The sequence below is a fragment of the Nycticebus coucang genome, chromosome 21, assembly GCF_027406575.1.
Source record: "Nycticebus coucang isolate mNycCou1 chromosome 21, mNycCou1.pri, whole genome shotgun sequence".
Taxonomy (NCBI): domain Eukaryota; kingdom Metazoa; phylum Chordata; class Mammalia; order Primates; family Lorisidae; genus Nycticebus; species Nycticebus coucang.
In genome coordinates, this window is record NC_069800.1 from 58889303 (window position 1) to 58912078 (window position 22776).

Sequence of the window (22776 nt, forward strand, 5' to 3'; positions counted from 1 at the left end):
TATTGTGATTTGGTGTCTACATTCGTCACTGAAGGAAAGGCTGAATTTCTGTGAGAGGTGAATGCAATTGAATTAGATGCAATTTTCATTCTCACCCAAGTTCATGGATCCCCTCAATTCTACGACGGATGCCAGTGAAGCTACTCTGCTAGGATTTACTCCTGGGATAGAAACGACCTTATATGAGTTTGGTTTCCCCTCTCACTTAACCCTGAAGCCTGCTTCACTTCATCTTATTTCTTCTTTTATATTGAAACATCTCGTACCTAAAAGGATGTTCATAGGACTATGGCATGTGTATTTGATTGCCTCAACTCTGATGGTATAAATTAAACATCCACCATGCCTGTGGTGCTGAGGAAGGTAAGGGTGAAAGAAGGAAGGCCTATTTGGTGAAAACCTATTTAACTAGAGCATAAGCCACAAGAAGGGCCAAAGAATCCTGTTTCAGATTGAATGTTCAGCACACCTCGCCAGGTGTCAGATGCAGGAAAAATCCCTCAACACATATTTATTCAATTAAGGAATCAATATCGACAGTCAGTTAGCAAACAGTAAGGTAGACCCTTCTGAAGTGTTTAGTCCAAGGGCCTAGCAGTGGATAGCTGTCTCTGCCTGGAGATGTTTTGAGAAGGAATCCATGGTTAGCTAGAGAGAAGTCACAGGTGCTGCTATTTCCAAAGACAGCAAGAGGTGAAAATTTTTTCTGCAAAGGGCCAGAGAGTAAATGTTTCCTATGTTACAGACCATCTCACAGTTGTGACAGTGTCTTTCACAACTACTCAACTCTGCTGCTGTGGCATGAAGGGAGCCACAGATGTAAACACATGTGCATTGCTGAGTGCCAATAAAACTTGATCAACACATGTGCATGGCCGCGTGCCAATACAACTTTATCAATAGACATGAAAATTGAAATTTCATATCATGTCCCATGTCATGAAATATTATCCTTCTTTTAATTTTTTTTCAACACTTTAAAAATGTAAAAACCATCCTGAGCTCATAGGCCATATAAAAATAGGCCACGGATGGAATTTGATCCAAGGGCCACAGTTTGCCAACCCATGGAGCGGAGTGGAGGCTCCAGCTCTGGTCTTGCTCTTGGCTGTTGGTGAGTTGGTTTGGACTGGTCTGGGCTGGCACTCCATCAATGCTGGCTTTGACTCTGTTCCATCCCATAGCCCAAACCCTTTCCCACCTTCAGGGATTGGTATCTGTGGACGCTTGCTTGGACGTGTGTTACTCAGGTCCCCACATGCCTATCCCTCACTTGTCTTTCAGGTCCTTATTCAAATGTCATCTCCTCAGAGAGGCTTTCCCCGGCCCCTTCTGCAATATCCCCGCTGATATTCACACCTGCACCTGTACTTCCTACCACCACTTTGTGATCAGCACAGCCCTCACCTTACCTGGCGTGGTCCCGATGACTCTTGCATGTTGACTCCTCTTGCATGGTGAATGCAAACTCACCAGCTTGTCCCCTGTGTCAAAACAGCACCCAGCAGCAGGGATGAAGCAAATGCTTCCCTAAAATTTGTTGAAAGAATCGAAGCATTTACTGGTAAGGCAAGAGCAAAAACCGCACAGCCAAAGTTTTGCGACCTCCCCTGGCCTAGTAGCCATCAAGCATTACTATTATTATTATTATTACATAAAATTTATAATGATAATTTTAGTAATAGTTGAATGTATGTTCCAAATGCAATTTTATATGAAGCCTAATATATAAGATAGATGAGAAGGAAGTTGCTTTGCTTCAAGGAAGAATAGAAAGTTCCAAAAGCACTCAGGAACACAGCCATGGTTGCCACTTCTGGAGATTTCCACATCCCCTTCCCTCTGCAAAGTTCTTTAAAAATCTTTCTCTGGGCCTAAAACTAATATTAGTTACCCCAACATTACTAGAAAGCCAGTTTCTGCCCTTCAGATATAAGTTAAAGAATTAAAGAGTCAACAATTTCTAACAAACTCTTTTTGAAACGCCCAGGGAATTTCTTTTCCCAGACACATTTATAACCCTAGTCACAATTAAATTCTGAAAGAGGGCCGGGGTGGGGCGGTGCCTGTGGCTCAGCGGGTAGGGCGCCGGTCCCATATGCCGGAGGTGGCGGGTTCAAACCCAGCCGCGGCCAAATTAAAAAAAAAAAAAAGAGGGCCGGGGTGCTGCAATGTCCAACACATTGCCTTATGATTTTGTCCAGTTGTGCTGGACCTTAGTAAAACACCTGCAGGCCGTCTCTATCTCAGAGACTAGGCGGGGAGGTGTAAAGGAAAAGATAGATCTGAAGACACTTTCCAGAATACAGATCTGGCTCCCTCGAGGCCAGTGGGATCAGTTTCAGGCTTGGGACACTTCCTGCCCCTTCTTGGCTGCAGTGGTCAGCTTGGGTGGCCTGAATAACATCCCACGGGCTGGATGGCTCACACAACGCAGGTTATTATTTTCTTAGTTCTGGAGGCTGAAGTCCAAGATGAAGGTGAGGGAAGGGCTGGTTTCCCTGAGGATTTCCTCTGTGGCTTGCAGATGGCCTCTCATTGCCTCTTCAAGCAGCTGTCCCTGTGTGCACATGTGCCCTGGTGTCTCTCTGCGCCTTCAAGCTCATCTTCTTATAAGAAACAATAAATCCAATTCCATATTTGATCAGGGACCACCTTAATAGCCTCATTTTAACATAATTACTTCTTTAAAGACCCATCTCCGAAGAATCACATCCTGAAGAACTAGGGATTAGGGCTTCAACATAAGGATTCGGGGAGCCCCCCCACACACAACGTGCTCCGTAATACTAGCTTCTATGCTGGTCATCAGCAAGGCTCTGCTGTGCTCACCTTATAGTCAATGACCACTGCCCTGGCCCTTAGTACCGCAGTTCTCAACCATCCTAATGCCACAACCCTTTAATACAGTTCCTGTGGTCACAACCCACAGGTTGAGAACTGCTGGTAGCTGCAGGAACCTTCCACATGAGCTTCCCATTAACCTCACTTAGCTTCATTTATAGCGACGCTCGGAAGAACTGGAAGTTTTCTAGTAAATTTTAGAAGTGAAGCATTTAAAATGCATACCATTGCTGCGCTCTCAGCAGCTGATTTGGGTGAGAAGAGTCTTGGATTACTGTCTGCCAAGAAAGAAAGGCCGGTGCTGTGTCATTTCAGTGCACACCTGTGATCTGAAGGTGCCCCTACGAAGCAGCGTGTCTACTGGGGAATGGAGGTGAGAGGGAGAAGCCAGGAGAAGGGGTTCTAATCTAGGTGACCCCAGTCACCATAGTGACCCCACTCACTCGCTGTCCCCCTGAGCCAGGTGGCCATTCTGTAAAGTGGCATCACGGACTGTTCCTGCCTCAGTGCTGTTACGGGGGCCTCTGTCCATGTCTGGGCCCTCACACAGCACCCTGTACAAGGCCAGCCCTCAGCCGATGACAGCTGTTGTTATCACTGAAGCCCAAACAAATCAACAAACCCCAAGGACATGAAGACCCTGAACAACAAGGCCATTTTGACTAGGGCTTGTAAATAAATTTGGTGGCCTTTACTAACGGTGGAGCACAGCATTTTTCTATGTGTGTGTGTTTGTGTATGTATATACACACACAGCAGGTCCTCCAGGGCTGAACACCTCCCTACACTGGCCACCTTCGACTGACCTGATTTTCATAGACCAGCCACGCACCACTTGTACTCAGTAGGACAGCAGGCTGAGTTCCTTATGTTGACCAGTTTGTGACAGTCCCTTGGTGGTCAACTTATAGAGGCTTTACTGGATATGTGTATATATATTTGCATGCACTATGAAGAAATTTAATTTAGACAGAAATTCAGACTTAGGGGTGAAAGTGGAAAGAGAGAGAGAGAGAAGGGAGCCAGGAATGTTGCAGAATTTTGCGAGTTAAGTGTTTAACCACGTTGCTGAAAGGATGACTGATGAAATGACAGAAACCAATACATCAGTTCTACACTCCAGCAGTTTCCAGTTCCCAATCCTTTAGAGCCCCCTGAGGAGCTCTTCAAAACCCCAATGCCCAAGCCATACCCCAGATGAGTTCTAGGCCTGGGCATCCAGAGTGGCATAGGTCTGGACATGAGGCTAGGTCTGTGCCACTTATTAGCTTGAACTTGGGCACGTTGCTCAGCGTCTCTGAGCCTTGGCTTCTTCCTCCTTCTTGAGGACTGAACCTGGTATAATGGGTAAAACACTTAGGCTCCCCATCAGGAATGGATGGGGGGGGGGGATAACTAACAGGCGTTTCCTGTCCCTGTCCTCCTCCCCCTCCTCCAATGGATGTGAAGTTCGAGACTGCATGTCACTACCTGCAAAATGGTGGGGGGACGAAGGATGTCTGAGGCCATGCACTTTTCTCTCTCTAACTCTTCAGAGGTAGAACAATGGGCCAAGTCCAAAGAAAAGCTCCTGTGTCTTCCTGAGTGACACCTGTGGGCCAGGCACAGTGGAGAATGTTCAATGAGGCTGTTGCCACCTGTGCCCTCTCAGCCTGATGGTTAGCGGAGAGACACATTAATCTAGTAGCCACACAAACCAGTATATTATTCACAACAAGTGAGGGCTGGGAGAGAGGAAATCTGGGCACCTAGGCTAGATTCTGGGATAGGGAAAGAGCTTTCTGAGGATGGGCTATGGAAGTCCGAGTGGGAGTGTGGAATAGAATCATCACCCTCTAGGCGAGAGTTACGGGAAGGGCAGGGACGCAGCAGGAACACAGACCGAGGTGGCAAGAAGTTTTGCATTTTGCAGGAATTTTGTTTAAAATACATATACGTGGATTTTCTTTTTTCTTTTTTTTTTTTTTTTTGAGACAGAGCCTCAAGCTTTCGTCTTCGGTAGAGTGCTGTAGCATCACAGCTCACAGCAACCTCCAACTCCTGGGCTTAAGCGATTGTCCTGCCTCCACCTCCCAAGTAGCTGGGACTACAGGTGCCCGCCACAATGCCCGGCTATTTTTTTTTTTATGGTTGCAGCCGTCATTGTTGTTTGGCGGGCCCCAGGGCTGGATTCAAACCCACCAGCTCAGATGTATGTAGATGGTGCCTTAGCCACTTGAGCCACAGGCGCTGAGCCGGATTTTCTTTTTCCTTTTTTTTTTTTATTTTGAAGGAATAAACAGATAAATTTTATTTTTTTATTATTAAATCATACCTGTGTACATTAATGCAATCATGGGGCACCATACACTGGTTTTATGCATAGTTTGACGCATTTTCCTCACACTGGTTGACAAAGCCTTCCTGGCATTTTCTTAGTTATTGTGTTAAGACAATTATATTCTACACTTACTGAGTTTCACATGTATCCTTATAAGATGCACCATCGGATTTTCTTTTAATCTTTTTTTCTTAGACCATCTTAAGAGCCTCGGGTTCTCTGCAGCAAACTTCAGAAAACGCTGGTGGAGTCAGATGTGCCTAGGGTTTGGGAGTCAACAAACCTTGATTTCATTCCAGCTTTACTGGGAAACAGCTGTGCAGGTGGAGGGACCAGCTCAGCCTCTTGAAACTTTTTTCATAAAGGGGAAGAAATCACTCCTATTTCACCACTCTTTTGTAAAAATTGGTAATTATTGGTAACAATCAAATCGGTAAAGGGTGATAGTTATTATTAGGAAGCCACATGGTGCTTTCTTGACAGAGAAATCTGAGTTCAAATCCCAGCTCTGTCACTTCCCAGGCCTATCATCTTGGTCCCATTATTTAAAGCTCCCTTGCTCAATTTTCTGATCTGAGTTCATAAGAGCATCCTTTGGGGATTATTACATGAATTACATAAAAAAAGCAGCAGTCAAGCTTCAGGCAAAGGGTAGGCACCCAATAAAGAAAAACCATCATTAAAATGGATGCAAATTCTTCTCAGAAAGCAGAGTTTGCCTGAATAATGTATGATCCAACCCACTAACCCCCTTTTCCAGTGTAGACACAACAGCAAACGTTGCTGGGAGCTTAGACACATAATCACAATGGTTAAAAAAAGATAAGTCTACCTGTTTTATTTTCCATACTTGGAGGGCTACCATTCGTCCTAAGTACCAACAACTCACATTTGAGACCATAGTAAAGTTCCCTAGCTGTGTTACACAGTGACTCTCGTTTGGTTGTAAGTTAGCGGCAATAAATAACACCCAGCCCCGTGCTCCACTTAGGGAAGATGGGTTCCATTGTGAATCACGTCGTTGGCGGTTGGGACTTTAAGCTGTCCGGGTTGTTTATGGTGGTGTTTGCCAGCATGTAGACCTCTTTCAAACAATTTAAGTGCTCCTTTGGAGTATATGAATGTGGCTGATAAAAATGGGTACAAGGAAATTGCTTCCTTTCTCTCCTCTGTGGCCGTACACCAAAAGCAACTATGTATGACAATTGTCAAGTGTTAAATGCATAATTGCAGAACGAGAGGTAATAATTAACATAGAAACCATCAGGGACACTTTCCCTTTCCATCATGGGGACGTTGTCCTGATCTTTGCCATCTTTTTAATTTATCTTTTCAAAGGATGACAAGAGCTAGGCAGTTTTTCAATCCTTATCATTTTTTGTTATATATATTTTTCATTTTCATTGCTCAGCAATGTGACTTCAGAAGACTCTAGTTAGTTCCAATGACAGCAATAAATACCGGTTAGGGAACAGGCTTTGAAGTCAGATAGACTTAAGCCTAAAGGCTGGCTCTCCCACCTGCTAACAGTCTGGCCTTGATTACATTTCTTAACCAATCCGAGCCTCTGTTTTCTTGTCAATAAACTGAAACAATGAGATCTCCTGCCAGGTATTCTTCTAAATTGCAGAGCGTATAATGAGCGCTTAATAAAATGGTAGGTATTATGACTGCTCTTTGCTTTCTTCTTCTTAATTTCCACATCAAATGTTTTGAAATGCTATTTTATCCTTTTTCTAATAAAAGGGGAAAACTTTTCTTAGCTTCACATCTGAATTGACAGCTGATTTCTTTTCAACATTTGTTTAATGTGGCAAGTAAAGAACCTGCCTTCTACTTACTTTTTTGAATTTCCAGAAGGAAAGAATCATCTGTTTTCTAAGACCTGATGACTACTTATTTCTAACACATAAGCAGAATTTCGTGTACACATTTAATGTATCCTACAGAGCATTTTTTAAGCTACTGTACTATACCTAATGCAACCGAACCATAAAAGTAATGGAAATCTTTAAAGAAATCTACATTTTATTGAGCACTTACTGTATGCAAAAGACCATCTGGGGAAGGTTCTATTCTTATCCTGATTTTGCAAATGTGGAAATTTAGATTCAGAAGAGGTAAGTCATTTCCTCCAATGTCGCACAGCTGGTAAATGACAGAGCCAAACTATTAACTATGCCAAAGGAAAATAGAAAGAGAGAATAAAAAGAGAAATTGACAGGTGTAGGCTGCAGCCTTAAGAGGTTACACTACTGATAAGCTGGGCCACCAATTGACTCCAAGTTTCCTGGTCATGAAAGCAAAAATGCAAACACGATCCATCCCGACGATGCCCTTTTCCATAAGGCAAATGTATATTCGGGTTTAAAAATAAACAAAACCTTTCCTAAAAGTGTCGAGAAGAAACTTCTTTCTTGACTTTCAGGATACAATAAAAATGACAGGAGGCTCCCTTGATAGAACCAAATATTTAAAACTGAAAGAAACCATTCTTTCCGTTAAAGAAAAAAGTAAACCCTTCTTCCCTGCAAAAATATGTTTTACTTAACACTGGACTCCATCTCTTTTTGATAATTATTCAATCCATGCTTTGTCAAAGCATCACACTGAGAAGACATTCATGTTAGAAGGCAAGTGAGGAAGGCCGAGGAGATGGCAGAGCCTGCCTCCCCGCCTTATCATTTTTATTTAGATTGACATACCTTTGATTATAATTAGGGATAACTGTTCAGCAGTTAAGACTCCATAATCCCATCATTAGTTGTCAGGAGATTTTCATAGGGCAGATTCTCATGCCATTTCTTTTATTTTTGTCTGTTAACTACGTGGGTAGCCTGCAGTTGAAGAGTGTGCTTTAAGGACAAGCTTTGCTGCTGCCATTGACATCTTCTAAGCTGACACACAGTAAGGACGCCAAGGACACCGAGTGACAGCGTTTGCCACTCTCAGGAGGCCCCGTGTCTTCCTGCCTGACATTCAGGTTGTGGTCTAAGATGTCACCCTCTTTCTGCTGGTCTCATTCAGCAGCCATTTTGCACACAGTACTTGGTGAAGAGAACTTGAGCCATTTCAAGGGTTGCCCATAAAGTAGACAAAAAGGAAATATTTTAAGAATTATTTCCAATGTGCTCGCTCCATGAAACACTCAAAGTTGGCGATCTAAGGTAGAGGTTAGGGTAGAAGATAGTGGATCTGGCCCCACAGCAAAACTCTCCAACGTCAAAGCCATGGGCAGTCGTGGAGTTAGAGTCCTAGAGCACACATCACTCATTTGAGACACGTGGTTGATTTAGGATACGTTGGGCTTTAAAAGAGAACTGCAAGAGTTGAGACTTTTCACTGTGTCCCTTGTGACCTGCATGCCATCTGCATTTAAATGTTCCAACAAGACTATCAAGATTAATAACCGTATTACCTCCCTGATCTTGGAGAGTCTGATGAAGAACCGATTTGACAAAGAATTAATGGTCCTACTGGTACAGATTGGACCAACATCAGGAATAATTAGTTCAATGGTTAAGAGGAAAGGCTCTGAGATCAAGAAAATATATATTCCAGTTAATTATTGGAATATTCAGCTTCACTGACAATATACGTATGCCACTTCAATTTTCTGAACCTCAAGCTTTTTTTTTTTTTTTTTTTTGCATTTTTTGTTCGGGTCTGGGTTTGAACCTGACACCTCCTACATATGGGGCCGGCGCCCTACTCCTTTGAGCCACAGGCGCCGCCCTGAATCTCAGGCTTTTTTCCTATGATATTGGATACCTTATTTCTGCTACGATTAATGGAAAAATACGTATGTACACAGATTGGGTCTAAAATTTCATTCACAACCCCTATGTTACCAATGTATAACTTTTGAATATTTTCATTGACTCTATCTCTTTAAGGTTTAATAGAAGGAAAAGAAAAAAAAAAGACCCCCCTCTCTTGGTCTGGAAACCCACCGATTTAGTTCTATCTAGTTTATCTTGTGACTCTCTTCCCAAGAACCATTAGTCTTAGTCTCTGTTTTCTACAGAGGGGATAAAATGTACATGGAAAGAAAGAATGAAGAAAACACAAAAACATTTCAGCTAATGTTTGAAAATATTATCCACCTACCCACATGAAGCCGTGTCTGCCATATCAAAGGCATTCAAGGAGTGCGGCCATTTGGAATTCTTCTATGCCCTAAGCTCCCGGCTGGTGAATAAAGCCCTTCTTCTTATAAATGTGGTGTTTGGGTGCTTTTTCTCTCCGTTGGGTCTTGTCTTCCTGCAATATTTTTGGTTCCCTGACCAGGAAGCGAGACCACCTCTGGAGAGAACATGTACCTGGTAGTTGCCGCCAATCCTCTGGACACCCACGTGGGGGCCCCTGATCAGCCTGGGCAACGTGAACCACTGAGCGCGCCAGGGAGACAGTTTGGCCTCCCTGTGTGGACGCCTCGACAGGGCTGAGAAAGGACCCTGTTGGCGGGTTTTCAAGGAGTCAAACACCGGGAGGAACTGGCATGCGGGAACAGGAGACGTCTAGGGCAAGGTATGATCGATCTGGGGATCCCACTACAGTTTTAGTGGAAGAGGAGCCTGGTCAACTCCTTGGGCATTAGATCACCGGCAGGTCTGTTGCGAGGTGTGTGAGAGTGTGGATGTGGTGTGACTGAGAACTCTGAGGGTGGAGTTGGACCTCCCTTCACAGGGCCTAGGAGAGTGTCGGTTTGCCTCCTATGGCTAAGTGGCAGCTTGAGTGGGAAATCGAGGCTGCCCAGGTTAAGAAGTGAGTTGGAGGGCGGCGCCTGTGGCTCAGTGAGTAGGGCGCCGGCCCCATATGCCGAGGGTGGCGGGTTCAAACCCGGCCCCGGATGAACTGCAACCAAAAAAATAGCTGGGTGTTGTGGCGGGCGCCTGTAGTCCCAGCTACTTGGGAGGCTGAGGCAAGAGAATCGCTTAAGCCCAGGAGTTGGAGGTTGCTGTGAGCTGTGTGATGCCACGGCACTCAACCCGAGGGGCATAAAGTGACACTCTGTCTCTACAAAAAAAAAAAAAAAAAAAAAAAAAGAAGTGAGTTGGAATTGTGTGCATGTGAGTGCTCTGAGAATGACGGAGATGGGTAGCAATAGGTGGGGTTTCGCGCCCCCCCCAGTCCCGCATTCATGGGTGAAAGGAATCTGTGAGTGTGCCCTTCTTCCCTGCTCCAACTTTGCCCCCTGGCTATTCTGACAGAAACTGGAAGTTCCAGGTTTTCCGCTTTCCGTCTTTGGTGGCAGCCACATGGCCATATGGGACTTGGGAGAAAATGAAAAGACATTAGAAAGAATGTTGTTGTAGTTTTGTTACTGGAATTTCTTCAGTGAGTGTTTGGTCTCAGGAATTTGAGAATTGAGACTGCGGGCCACAGATCAGTGATAAACTGGCATTTTGTTGGACTGAGGGGCATGCAGTGAGAGTGGAGAGTGCCAGAGCTATTGGCAGAGGGTTGTGCCTTGAAAAGTGTTATGGTTCAGGCAGTCCAGTGAGCTCTGGATGGCCCTTGAAAATCTGGGGAAGAGAGTATAAATCTCATGCTGGACAAGGCTGTATCCATATAAGCAACAGGTCTCCAAGGTGAACAGCCTCTGGAAGGGGGGAGGAGGCCCAGATCGGAGGTTTCCTGCGTAAGTCCTTTTTCTAGGGTAAATAATTGGCCCTGAGAGATATTTTGGCTAGGACTTGGTAGATGGAAAAATACCTTTACAAACTGAAGGGGTGTTCTAGCAAATGAATGAGTGCAGCGCCTCACCTTGGACAAGGTTATTAGGTCTTTGCTGCAGATTTGTCTGGAGTGGGGATTAGAGTGTGTGCTCCTTAGTCAGGGTGGAGTCATCCAAAAGTTTTTGGGCTGCTTTGTCCATGACCTTGCTGGGCCTCAGAGGGTTTGTGCCTGGAGATGGGAGTCTGATGTCTAAGCTCAGCTGAGCCTGAAAAATGGGGGTTCCCTGTCCAGCCCTGAGTGGGAAAATCCTGTATCAATGTTACATCTCATAAATGTCTATCATTTGTAAAATGTAATAATTTGGTTGTTTAAATTGTTGGGGAAACTGAATCTTTGCCAAAGGATAAGATTCTTTTTCATTTTTTTTTTTTTTTTTTTGTAGAGACAGAGTCTCACTGTACCACCCTCGGGTAGAGTGCTGTGGCGTCACACGGCTCACAGCACCCTCTAACTCTTGGGCTTACGCGATTCTCTTGCCTCAGCCTCCCGAGCAGCTGGGACTACAGGCGCCCGCCACAATGCCCGGCTATTTCAAAGGATAAGATTCTTGCCTTTTAAACCTTCTAGTTATCAGTTTGGATGAGTGAATGGGTGACTTCATGGTAAACTGGGATCCTATTTTGTGGGAAGTGAGTTTTTGAGAGTAAAAGAAATTAGACAGAAAGGAGAATGGTATTGTGTAAAGAAAGAATCTTGTGTGATAAATTTTGTCCTGAAACAGAATGGTTGTGTAAGAAAGTGGAAGGCAGGGAAAAAGTTAAAGGAAGTTTAGAATGTTTGTAGATGGTCTGTGCAGGTTAAATGAACCTCATAAAAGAGAATTTGTGAAAGAATTTACATGTGATCCAGTTGACTATGTATTTCCTTTAAAATCTTTTGGCTTGTAATTTTCTTTAAACAAATGTTTTAGGCCTTTGATATTTGACAAACCTTCCAAAATAAAAACTCAATATCTGGGGCTTGGCACCCGTAGGGCAGTGGTTGCAATGCTGGCCACATGCACTGAGACTGGCGGGTTCAAACTTGGCCCAAGCCAACAAAAACAGAACACAACTCTAAATTTGGTCTTCTTGAAAGTCATGGGAAAACAAATCAAACTTATTTGATTTATTCGAAATATACAGGAAACATTGTCAAATATGAAATGGTGATTAGATCCTAACAAACAGAATCCAGCAACATATCAAACAAATTATACGTCATGACCAAGTCAGTTTTATCCCAGGGTCTCAAGGCAGGTTTAATATACGTAAATCTATAAGTATAATCCAGCACATAAACAAATTAAAAAACAGAGATCATATGATTCTCTCAATTGATGCAGAAAAAGCTTTTGACAATATCCAGCATCGCTTCATGATCAGAACACTTAAGAAAATTGGTATAGAAGGGACATTTCTTAAACTGATAGAGGCCATCTACAGCAAACCCACAACCAATATTGTATTGAATGGAGTTAAACTGAAATCATTTCCACTCAGATCAGGAACCAGACAAGGTTGCCCATTGTCTCCACTGCTCTTTAACATTTTAATGGAAGTTTTAGCCATTGCAATTAGGGAAGAAAAGGCGATCAAGGGTATCCATATAGGGTCAAAAGAGATCAAACTTTCGCTCTTTGCAGATGATATGATTGTATATCTGGAAAACACCAGGGATTCTTCTACAAGGAATTCTGATCAAGGAATACATCAGCGTCTCAGGTTACAAAATCAACATTCATAAATCAGTAGCCTTTATATATACCAACAATAGTCCAGTTGAAAAAAAACTGTTAAGGACTCATTCACAGTAGTGCCAAAGAAGATGAAATATTTGAGAGTTTATCTAACAAAGGACGTGAAAGATCTCTATAAAGAGAATTATGAAACTCTAAGAAAAGAATTAGCTAAAAATGTTAACAAATGGAAAAACATACCATGCTCATGGCTGGGAAGAATCAACATTGTTATAATGTCCATACTACCCAAAGCAATATACAATTTTAATGCAATCCCTGTTAAAGCTCCACTGTCATACTTTAAAGACCTTGAAAAAATAATACTTGGTTTTATATGGAATCAGAAAAAAACCTCGAATAGCCAAGACATTACTCAGAAATAAAAACAAAGCAGGAGGAATCACGCTACCACATCTCAGACTATACTATAAATCGACAGTGATCAAAACAGCATAGTACTGGCACAAAAACCGAGAAGTAGATGTCTGGAACAGAATAGAGAACCAAGAGATGAATCCAGCTACTTACCGTTATCTGATCTTTGACAAGCCAATTAAAAACATTCAGTGGGGAAAAGATTCCCTATTTAACAAATGGTGCTGGGTGAACTGGCTGGCAACCTGTAGAAGACTGCAACTGGACCCACGCCTTTCACCATTAACTAAGATAGACTCTCACTGGATTAAAGATTTAAACTTAAGACATGCAACTATAAAAATACTAGAAGAGAGTGCAGGGGAAACCCTTGAAGAAATCGGTCTGGGCGAACATTTTATGAGGAGGACCCCCCCAGGCAAGTGAAGCAGCTTCAAAAATACACTACTGGGACCTGATCAAACTAAAAAGCTTCAGCACAGCCAAGAACACAGTAAGTAAAGCAAGCAGACAGCCCTCAGAATGGGAGAAGTTATTTGCAGGTTATGTCTCCGACAAAGGTTTAATAACCAGAATCCACAGAGAACTCAAACATATAAGCAAGAAAAGAACAAGTGATCCCATCTCAGGCTGGGCAAGGGACTTGAAGAGAAACTTCTCTGAAGAAGACAGGTGCACGGCCTACAGACATATGAAAAAATGCTCATCATCTTTAACCATCAGAGAAATGCAAATCAAAACTACCTTGAGATACCATCTAACTCCAGTAAGATTAGCCCATATCACAAAATCCCAAGACTAGAGATGTTGGCGTAGATGTGGAGAAAAGGGAACACTTCTACACTGCTGGTGGGAACGCAAATTATTACATTCCTTTTGGAAAGATGTTTGGAGAATACTTAGAGATCTAAAAATAGACCTGCCATTCAATCCTATAATTCCTCTACTAGGTATATACCTGGAAGACCAAAAATCACATTATAACAAAGATATTTGTACCAGAATGTTTATTGCAGCCCAATTCATAATTGCTAAGTCATGGAAAAAGCCCAAGTGCCCATTGATCCACGAATGGATTAATAAACTGTGGTACATGTACACCATGGAATATTATGCAGCCTTAAAGAAATATGGAGACTTTAACTCTTTCATGCTTACATGGATGGAGCTGGAACATATTCTTCTTAGTAAAGTATCTCAAGAATGAAAAAGTATCCAATGTACTCAGCCCTGCTATGAAACTGATTTATGGCTTTCGTATGAAAGCTATAACCCAGTTATAACCTAAGAATATGGGGAAGGGGGAGAAGGAGGGGAGGGAGGGGGGAGGATGGGCGGAGTGAGGGTGATGGGTGGGATTACACCCATGGTGCATCTTACAAGGGTACATGCGAAACTCAGTAAGTGTAGAATATAATTGTCTTAACATAATAAGTAAGAAAATGCCAGGAAGGCTTTGTCAACCAGTGTGATGAAAATGTGTCACACTGTGTATAAAACCAGTATATGGTGCCCCATGATCGCATTAATGTACACAGCTATGATTTAATAATAATAAAAAAAAGCATTCGATACATTTAAGCCATTCTCTGTAGTTTATTCTCTCTAAGAATGGAAATTTGTCCACCAAAGTTTCAGAATTTCTTCAACCAGAGTTTTCTCTTAAGAAAAGTGAAAAAGGAGCACTAGTGAAATTCAGCACTGTAGGCAGGCCAGTTGGGATTTTCAAATTGTAAGTCAGTTTGAAAATTCAAAATGCAAGTTCTCCCAGGATTACACTGTTGAAAATCCTGTCTCCATTCCTACTTTGCGTCTTTGTCCTGGCATTTTTTTTTATTATTAAATCATAACTGTGTACATCAATGCAATCTTCGGGTACAATGTGCTGGTTTTATATACAATTTGAAATATTTTCATCACACTGGTTAACATAGCCTTCACGGCATTTTCTTAGTTATTGTGTTAAGACATTTATATTCTACATTTAGTAAATTTCACATGTACCCTTGTAAGATGCACCGGAGGTGTGATCCCACCAATTACCCTCCCTCCGCCCATCCTCTCCCCTCCCTCTTCTCCCCTTTCCCCATATTCTTGGGCTATAATTGGGTTATAGCTTTCATAAGAAAGCTATACATTAGTTTCATAGTAGGGCTGAGTACAACAGATACTTTTTCTTCCACTCTTGAGATACTTTGCTAAGAAGAATATGTTCCAGCTCTATCCATGTAAACATGAAAGAGGTAAAGTCTTCATCTTTTTTTAAGGCTGCATAATATTCCTGTCATGGCATTTTTTTAATGATAACACTTAATATATTTTTAGCTTTTATATTTCACTATTTCTTTTTTCATTTTTAACCAAACAGCTTTAAGAAGCCCTAATTTGGGAGTCAGGTGCTTTCTGACCACATCACTTAATTACCATTAGAGAAAATTATTTAAACTCTCTCAGCCTCAACCTCTTTATCTTTGGGGTACTAATATTTATCCAACACATTTCAGAAGAGAATTTGTTTGTGTATATATACACACACACACTTTGAAAAAATGTAAACTACTTCAAAATGGAAGACTGAATTATTCTTTGAAGTTGTATAGATGGTAAGACTTCGTGTCTGTTTGTGTTCCCTTGGACTATGTTTCCAGTCTCGTCTCTTGTCTTTACACGCTTGAGGTTTTTTCTTTCTTAGAATTAGAGCAGTAGGATTCCAGGTAAATCTGTTTTTTTCTTTTATATTGTTTCAGTGATGATACTTTAAAATCTTTACCCTTTTCCAAGTTGGAAGAGATAGACTTCAATTCATTGTCTTCAGGGCTCCAGTCACACACGAATATGGATCAAGTACCATGAGACAGACACTGGGTCTCATGTTTGGGACAGTGCTGTGGTCAAAATGCACACAGCCCCCTCCCCCACCCCACCCTTCCTGGAGTTTACACTGGCAGACACTAAACTAAAAACTACGAGTATATAATGTGTTTGTAAACTGCAGTATGCCTCCTAACGCTAACATAAAAGCTTGATACACGATTATCACAAAAGAATTTAGTTAAGTCCGGTGCATATGAGAAGATAGCTCTGAGAAAATAACATTTGAACTGAGACTTCAAGGGTGAGAAGGTGTGAGCCAAACAAAGAGTGAGGGGAAGAGCAGTCTAGGCAGAGGGAACAGCACCTGCCAGGACCCTGTGGCACACTTCAGGGGCTTTCAAAGGGCAGGATGTATCACCAGGCAGCTACTTGGGATCCAGGTTAAGTCAGAGAGGTGGGTAAGGCAGATTAGGCAGGGAGTTTTGGAAAAACAGAATTTTTTTTTTTTTTTTAATAAGGGCAGTAAAAGACATTGAAGGATTCTAAAGTGGGAGGAAGAAGGAGTGACTGGGCTGATCCGATTTAAGTTTTCTTTTCTTTTTTTTTTTTTTTTTTTTTTGCGGTTTTTGGCCAGGGCTGGGTTTGAACCCGCCACCTCCGGCATATGGGACTGGTGCCCTACTCCTTGAGTCACAGGCACCACCCCCCGATTTAAGTTTTCAAAAGCTCATTTTGTTTACCAGATACAAAATGACTGAAGGGACACTGAGTGGGACTACAGGAGCCCAGGGAGAGAAAACCAAGGTCATCTGGGAAAGATACTCACCTCCACTGGAGGTGGAGATGGGAACAGAGTTTGGAGAAGAATTTGGATATGGAGAAGGGGAGAGAGCAATGCCAGGGATGACCCAACTTTCTGGCCAGAGCACTTGAGTCATCTGAGGCTCCAGTTCCTGTGAAGAGGAGCACCAGAGGGGACGGGACAGGGGTTTGGGGGACGCATGCGCCTGCTTAGGAAAAGTTTCATGGAGGTAACAGCAAGATATCCACATGGAGACACCAAGAAGCCAGCCAGTTAGGGGTGTGGATCTGGAACTCACAGTCCTGAGCAGCTGGATGGTATTTCACGTTATGGAACTGGAAGAGGCTGCCTGGGAGGAGCTCATGCAGGTCAGGCTCCGCCACCTTTGCAGACCCAGTTTTGATGCTGCAGGAGAAGTGTTTCATAACCACCCTTTTACCATCCTGAAATAAAGTTCATAGATCCAATGACCAGCCTACACACGTAACTTCAGAAAAAAAATCACCTAAGACCATGAGTATTCAATCAGAAAGAAGGGAAGGGCATTGGGGCCCCAAAAAGGCTCCAGAATGGGATGTCTCACACCTGCGTATGCATAGGAGTCACGGAGCTTCCCGTTACAAGGTAGATTCTGGATCAGCAGCAGGTCAGAGTGGGCAGCCGCCTGCGTTTCTGGCAGGTGATATCCGTGCTGCTGTTCTGTGTCCCATCCGCAGAGTAACGAGGGCCAGGAAGACACGATGAGGAAGTCAGATGTGAGCCCCCATCTGGAGACGTACCCCGAACAAGTCAGCAACAAATGCAGATCAGTCTGGGTGGGCCGAATGGAATCTCCAGCAGTAGGAATAGCAGTGCCAAAGGCGACCCGGTTTTCTAAAACAGCAAATAACTCCCAGTAAGATTCCAAATAAAGTACAGCTTCTCTTGGTTAGATAAGCTTTATTTCAGTGTGAGCTAAACAGTGTGTAAAATGGAGTTACGTTCCAGCCTCCGATCGTTATACAAAGGTTTTGAACTAAGGACAAGTTTGCCATCCACACCCAAGTGACAATTGACAATGTCTAGAGAGATTTTGGGATTGTCATCACTGGGAGGTAAGGGGTTGCTTCTGGAATCTGAAGGGTAGAGGCTGAGGATTCTGCTAAACATCCTACAGTGTACGGGACCGTCTCCCTCAATAAAGAATGATCTGGCTCAAAATATTAATAGTGGTAAGTTTGAGAAGGACGGGCCTGCAGAGAGATTTTCACAATGGCTCAGGTTGAAGAAAGGTTCACCTTGTATGAAACCATCCCACACATGTACAAAGTGCCTAACCCTCCCAGGCCCCATCCTTGCAGCAACCCCAAACATGCTCTGAGGACCCTGGTGCACCCTAAGAGCAGCAGCAACAGAGAAAAGAGGGGGCAGGCAGGGCCCCCTGGGGCCAGGGGACCCAAATCTTTTGCCAGGGGATTAAAAAGTCTGGCACGGCCAACTTAAAGTGTATATAATCCCACACATCTGCTGGTAGCTCTGTAATTAATACAAAAATAATTACATCTCTTCGCCTGGCTCTCCTTCACAAACTCTACTTAATGAACACCGCCAATGACTTTTTAGATATGTAATTAAAATTTTTATTTATTTCTGTTTGACTTCTGTAGTGGTAGCTCAACATAGTAGAAACACACACACACAGATGCAGCGGTAAAGCTGGGTCTCTCTCTTCCCTTCATTTTCAGGTTTTAATTATCTGTCAGGATCTCATCTTTAGGCACAGAGGAAAATAATGTTTTTCCTGTGCCTAAAATTATTCTTTAAGGTAAAGAATAATTTTCTTTAATAGCATTTTGTCCCAAAGTGGCCCAAGATTCAGGTATTCTCTTTAGCATTCTCCCAAGAAAAGAACGCTGACCTTCGGAAGAACCTACCACTTCCAGCGATCGTTGTGGGGTCTCAGATAGAAATGGCCTCACAGCCAGGTTTTAAAAGGAACTGTACTCAGATATTCTTGGGGAAATGCCTCTAAATGATGAATAATGGCAGTGTTTAATACTTTAAAACATTACCAAAAAATAAAAAATAAAAAATAAATTACCAAACCATTACAGACCATATAAGAAACCACAGTTTAAGAGACCAGAATGACTGAAAGCCCAATGGTTTCACTTCTCTGTTTCCTAGGCTGGAAAATGTAGTCACCGTGACCTCCTGCACGACGTCACTGTAAAGTTGACAGGAGACATACCATGAATTTAACACGGATAGAAGAGCATAAACACTCAGAAAATGTCAAATTGTCACTACAACAAAATCCTTTCATGCTGAGGCCCTAAAAAGCCAAATAACCTCAGCAAAAAATCACAGAAAGTCAGTAATAAAATCAGGACAGAGCTCTTAAGACCTGAACCCCTTCCTCTGTTTTTGCACGTGAATCTGTACTCAGGATGCCTTTGAAGAAAACAACACTGAAGTGTATTTGTGAGACTTTTGTAGGGAAGGGGTTACCTAACAAATCTGGCAAGCACTGGGTTAAGTTAAAGTGGACTGTGTGTGTTTGGTTTAGTTGGAACAGCAGGATTTCTCAGTGTCCTTAACATGCTAATGCGTATTATGAATTTCCAGGAAGGGAGCTATAATCTAAGAGAGTCTTTTTTGTTCTTTGTCCTTGCTCCCCTTCCCACAACAAACTTTGCCCTAAGAGAAACCCAGCTAGAAAAGTATGTTAGTCAAATCTGAAGCTGCTTCATGGAAGTGATAAATCAAACAAGGGTCTATAAAACTGGCATCACCTTCCTATCATGATCAAGGCCCTAGGGGCCCCGTGTGCAAGCCACACCCTCAGCCAGGACTTCCCTCTGTCTCAGAATCACAGGCTGCAGTTTCTGGCCTTTTGTCTTGTTCTCCTTTTTTGACCCCTCTGTCTTCTAAAGACATGACCATCCTACTTCCAGTTTCTAAATCTGCCAGGGGGTCCCAACCAAGTGAAAGCAAAGACTGCCAGGGACCCTTTTTCTTTCGAGTGCAGACCTAATGTCAAAGAGAAGTAGTGTCCTTCACTGGTGGCAACCACAGAGTTCATCTGCCACCAAGGTTGGCTGAGCTGAGCTCCAAAGCTCCAGAGTGGGAAGGGCCACAGTTCAAGGCAGTCTCTACTCCATGTTAGATGTGTGACCTTGCTCAAGTCCTTAATCTCTATGAACTGTTTTTCTCTCATTTTTAAAATGTTTCCAGGGGTACTGTGTGTCAAGTGGCCAGAACTTGTTAGGTATAAAAACTGGCTGCTACCCTGTGTCCCTGAAAATAAGACAATGTCTTATTTTAAGGTGTGCTCCCAAAAATGCGCTAGGTCTTATTTTCAGGGGACGTCTTATCTTTCCTGTGAGAAGGTCTTATTTTCAGAGGATGTCTTATTTTCGGGGAAACAGGGTAGTAGTGCAGTCATGCTATTCCTTACCAAGGGATCGTTTAAAATATCTATTATGATTATCTTGGGCATGATTTCTCTACACACATCAAGCGTTATAATAATTTGTCTTTCTTCTACTAGAAACTTGGAAGCTTTCTCTTTCTAAAAACACTAATTATATTGAAGTTGAAGGTGTTTTTTCTCACCGAAATGAACACTACCGCTAAATAACAAGTTGTAAACAAGCGACTCCAAGTCAGATTGGGCTGACGGGAATTACACGCTTCCCACACAGTAATCCAAACACCAAAGTTTAGGGAGAAAGAGTCACCTGGGGAATTTTGAGCAGTGCTTCCTCAGAACAAAAATGTGACAGGAATTCCACACTTAGGAATTTTAAGCCTATTAAAATATTCCAGCATAAGGAAATGCCTTAAGCACAGAGATGTTCATCATGGTATTTTGTATTAATGAATAAAATTGAAAGCACATTAAATGTCTGATATTGCAAGAAGGGTTAAGCGCTGCGATTGCATATGTGACAGAACTCACGAAGCTGTTTACAGCGAGGCTTTCCAATGGAAAAATACAGACAGGCGTATCGGACAGCCAGTAACCTACAACTATGTAAACCTAACAAAGTCCAAGGGCAGAGAAAAAGCTAGGAGGAAATAGAGCAGAATGTGAATGGGGGCTTTTTCTGGACAGTGGGGCCAGAGGTTAATTTTTTTTTTTTTTTTTTTTTTTTGTAGAGACAGAGTCTCACTTTATGGCCCTCGGTAGAGTGCCGTGGCCTCTCACAGCTCACAGCAACCTCCAACTCCTGGGGCTTAAGCGATCCTCTTGCCTCAGCCTCCCGAGTAGCTGGGACTACAGGCGCCCACCACAACGCCCGGCTATGTTTTGGTTGTAGTTTGGCCGGGGCCGGGTTTGAACCCGCCACCCTCGGTATATGGGGCCGGCGCCTTACCGACTGAGCCACAGGCGCCGCCCTGTTTTTTCAAAATGCTTTCTCATCTACGGATTTTCTGTTCAATTCTGCTGTGATCTAAAACTGCTCTCAAAAAATAAAGTTTATTAATTTTTGAAAAAAAAAATGCCTTCTCATGAAAAAAATACAGTATATGGTTTTAGTTTTAATTGTGGTAAAATACACATCACATAAAATGTATCATTGTAACCATTTTTTTATTTTTTATTAAATCATAGCTGTGTACATTAATGCAGTCACCGTAACCATTTTTAAGTGTGCCATTGGGTAGTTATTAAACACACTTACTTTGTTATGTGCCCATAACAGCTATCTCTTAGAATTTTGTATCTTGCAAAACTGAAACTCTGTACCCATTAAACAAGAATTCACTCACCACCTGTCAACCCCTTGCAATCACCATCCCTCTGTTTCTATGTGTTTGACTGGATATATCAGGTAGGTGAACTCATAGAGTATTTCTCTTTTTATCACTGGCCCCTTGGCACTTACCATAATGTCCTCACGGTTCGCCCAGGTTGTAACATGTATCATCATTTCTTTCTTCTTTAAGGCTGAGTTTTCTACTGCATGTACATACAATATTTGTTGATCCAGTCATCCGTCCGTGGACCCTGGGGTTGCTTTTATGCCTTTTGGCTAACGTGAATAATATTGGTAGGAACACAGGTGTACAAACACCTCTTCCATTTATTATTTTAAATGTTCTTTCAATCCCCTAAACTGGCTCTTCTTTCCTACGTCCCATCATCGGATTATTTCTATCAGACCCTAGACTGGGTTTAACTATGACTCTACTCAGAACATGAGTACAGATCAATAGTACAGGTGGGCAAGCTGACTACCCTGGGGAAAGGATCACCTGGGCTACACCTCAGAAAATAATGCATCTTTTTTTGTTGTTCTGATTCCCGTTACAGGACAAATGCCTTAGTTTCAACTTTCCAGCCTGGATGCCCCTCACTCTGAACCCTTCGTTGAGCCACCCTGCTTCTGATACTGAACTCATTGAACAAGTCCTGGCACCCTGACTCCAAGAAGACTGACAAAAAAAAAAAAAAAATCACCCCAGCCATTTCTCTTCATCCTCACTAACGATTTGGTAATGAAGTATTGATTACCACTTCTCTGCTTACGGATGATATGAGATTTTCATTGATAAACTGCAATGGGGCTGTCTTGTCTCTGCTGTCCCCTTTTCACTGTCACAAGAAAACTAAGTGCCACTGAGGATAAATAATGACGGAGAACACTGATGTACTTATTTTGTCCGTTTGTAACAGGAAGGGTGGGGGGAGTGTAAGTCTTCATAGCTTAACGTCCAAGTGGGCTGCACTCAGGGTAGACACTTGGAAGCTTACTTTTCATGGTAATGTCCATTTCCTATTTATAAGCCCCCTGGGAACGTTTGTCTAAAGGAAATGTTTCTGTTCAGTGTAACAATTACGGTTGCACCTGGATTGCCCAGTCCTGCCCCTGCACTAGGGAGCCATTAATCACTGCAAAGTGGAAGAATCATTAAGTTAAACCCGAGTTTGAGCCAAGACAACGTCTGAACACTGTTCATCTTCTGTGAAAGTTCTTCGAATAGTTAGGCTTAACCATGTTGCTGCCAAAGACTTTCTCTCATGCGGTGTCGGGAGCATTTTATCAGCATGGTTATCTTGATTGGTTTAAAAAAAACAAAAGTCTTAAGCCTGCATTGCTGTCATCTGAGACCTGCAAATGGGGAGAATTGGTGAGATGCAGAATCTGAGAGACAGCAAGGTAGGATCAC

The 22776-nt window shown here is 42.7% G+C and overlaps 1 protein-coding gene across 1 annotated transcript in view; it reads left to right on the forward strand.

The window, feature by feature from the left end:
* The window catches only part of TSHZ2 (teashirt zinc finger homeobox 2), a 456942-nt gene extending 434646 nt beyond the window's left edge, over positions 1-22296 (forward strand). The window contains exon 3 of the mRNA XM_053573612.1: positions 21920-22296. The gene's annotated coding sequence lies outside the window, so the exon portion shown is untranslated. The remainder of the gene's footprint in view (positions 1-21919) is intronic.
* Positions 22297-22776: the final 480 nt, after the last annotated feature.